Source organism: Galeopterus variegatus, unplaced genomic scaffold (genome assembly GCF_000696425.1).
Source record: "Galeopterus variegatus unplaced genomic scaffold, G_variegatus-3.0.2 Scaffold9148, whole genome shotgun sequence".
In the NCBI taxonomy this organism is placed as follows: Eukaryota; Metazoa; Chordata; class Mammalia; order Dermoptera; family Cynocephalidae; genus Galeopterus; species Galeopterus variegatus.
The window spans coordinates 76387-79243 of record NW_007735259.1 but is presented as its reverse complement, the minus strand read 5'-3'; the positions used below and the strand labels follow the sequence as shown (position 1 = coordinate 79243).

The following is a 2857-nucleotide window of genomic DNA, read 5'->3' as shown; positions in this document are numbered from 1 at the left end:
GGCCTTCTCATGTTTCCTGACTGCACGGCCCGGCCGGCGAACATCCTGCCGGCGCGGTATCCACGTTCCCGGGCGGGCGGAGAGGAAGCGTCCGCACCCGCCGGGCCGCGGGGGCTGCCGTTAACCCCTCGCAAGGGAGCCGCCGCCGGGGCGCCGCTGGGGAGCCCCAGGCCCTCCGAGTCCTCCCCAGCCGGGTGCAGCTCCCAGATCCGCCGGCCTCGCAGTCGCGGAGCAAAAGGGGCTATTTCCTTCGCACTTAGCAGAGAAATTGGAGAAGCCGCCGGGAGAGCTCGGCTCCGGCTCCGCGAGCTGAGAGGCTGCGGTGCAAATCCCGTGTCTTAGCTGGCCCGAGGGCCGGAAATGTCACCACGCGTGGCTAGGCGGGAGAGGCCAGTGGGACGCGCCCTACATTTTCCTCGCGTTTAGCTGGAGTGAAGTTAGAGTTTGCGCCTACGAGGCATGAACTTATTGCGGGAGGTGCTGGCGTCCCGGGAGCCTCTTTTTCGGGCGGGTGTTACTGAGCTTCTGAGGCCCTGGCTGTCTCAGTCAAGGCCAGGCACGTATTCGCCTCCCGGGGCAGGCGCTGGAGAAACTGCTCTCGCCGCCGGGTATAGGGATGGGGGAAGAAGAGGACGGGGCGAGGCGAGCCCAGGTGCCCAACCTGCGGTGACCCAGGTGTGCAGGAGATGGCGCGCCCAGAGCCAGGGTTCTGCACGCAGCAAAGAGGACGGAACGTGGAAGAAACACGAGCTGGGACACAGTGCAAGGAGAGAGAATGGCTATCAGATTCTCTTATCAATGATACTTTTCTTCCCACCGTCCCCTCAAATATAAGAGTAGCGAAAGCTGCGGTTTAGGTGCCACTGGAAGTTCAGAGTTTGTGGCAGCCTAGAAGATCCCTAAGGTGCCTAGCACGAAGTCGCCGGCGCTCTCGCCACCGGCCCTGCTGCCCCAGCGACCTTTCATCTTTTTAAAAGAGCGAACGTAGATTTACCCAAACCTGGAAGATATGGCATCATTTCTCCTCTGAAGGTGGCTATCCAGTGCTGAGGCAATGGCCCACCTCAGCATCTCCCTTTTTATGTGGCCTAGAAGTGGTTAAGTATATATACCAAAGTTGTTATTTCCAAGACTAATAACTCCCTCAGTTTTCAAATATGTTATCTCCCAACATACGCGACAGTAGACCAGGCAGTGGAGCAATCTAAAGTAGTAAGAAACGTGGGTGTACGTTTTTGCGCACCAGGCAGATACATATCATTTGAACACGTTTCCCGATGTCCTCGGTTCTCTTTTATTGTATAACTTGCATCTTGCATCTTGTCTTTGGCGATGCATTTGTGGTATTGGTTTCGTACAGGCTTCGGTCTGCAGACTTCACTGTAGGAGTTTAAGAACAGGCATGCGTCATACCGTTTTAGCCACCGATTTTCAGCGAATAACCTTCTCAGCAGAAGCAGATCTAATTGATAATTCATAGGAGGAAAGAGTCGCGTTCTTTTTTATGGTCTCTATGAGTGATATTGGTCACCAGACATCGTAATGAAATCAACTGTAACACGCCCCTCTGACATATTTTTTGGTCAGCTGTCCCAGGTAATGCCACAGGCACGTATGCAATTGCTTGCAATTTCACAATAATCTATTGATTTATTCAGCTGTATGCTATAATACTGTATATGCCAATGTATACGAACAGATGAGTTTTGTTGTTTTAGTACTTAACTGTATCTACACAATTTTAAAATGAATTTAGAGGACTTTTATGTAAGATATATTTACATGTAAGGTTTGTTTTCTTAAAGTCTGATGTAAAATATACAGCAGAAATCTTTGTGCAGAAATATTTTTTATTTGGTATAAGAATAATGTACACCTTAGTAACTCTCGGGATAAGTCACTGAAAAATTAATATATGATAGTTCCTTTCAACTATGGTTTAATAATTAAAATCGTTTAAGCATGAAAGAACAATTGAGAGTCCATTTTAAAAGTGAAATAGTGTGGAGAATCCCTCTCTAATATACCAATGAATATTTATTTTGTGATAGACCAAAAGTTTATTTTTTGCAAGTTTCATCTTCTATACAAGAGGGAAGTTTCTTCATTTTAATGCACAGTTTAAATATATTTATCATTATATTAAATTTCACCTTTTTCTAAAAATGAATTTTATTCAGTTCATACTATATTCCAGTCTCAGTATATGAAATGCTGTATTGTAATCCTCAGAAGTAAAGCTTTCAATTTTAGACAGTAGTGTTAGAAGATTTAAGAAAATCTGTGTAGTTTGTGGGAGACAGCCATAGGCAGGGGAGTGGGGGGAACCGGGAAAGCAATTTAGGCCAGAAGTCAGAAGACTTGAGCCTTAATCTTAATTCTGGTTAATTTAATGTTGGTTTAGTCTGAATTTACCAAAATGTAAAATAAAGATAATATGTTTTCCACAAATTTGCCTTACACTATTATTAAGGTATTTTTTTTTAACATGTGAAAGTAATATATTGCTATTGCTAAAGCTAAAAAGATGTTAAGTTAGAGCAGTTAGCAGAAATATTAATCCATTGTATTGGACTTCCAGTATAGTTATAAATACATGTAATTTTTATTTTCTAGTAAAGAAAAAAAAGGAAGCCATCAGTTTTAACATTTTGATATTTTTACCAACGTACCCTAACACTTCAGAATAAGTATTAGTGAAAGTGTTTGAAAATAATGAGTGCTTTTGAACTACCTTTTCCAGTTATTATGTCTAGGCAGGGAATGACCACCACTTCCTGCTAATACTGTATAAAATGGTAAGTTTATGAACGAATAGCAGGTTCACTTCACACCAGGCCAATTTGACTTGTGGAGA

General features: G+C 44.1%; 1 long non-coding RNA gene across 1 annotated transcript in view; it reads left to right on the top strand.

The window, feature by feature from the left end:
- LOC103609082 overlaps window positions 1-2857 on the top strand; it is a 14711-nt gene that overhangs the window by 1687 nt on the left and 10167 nt on the right. The window lies entirely within an intron of this gene.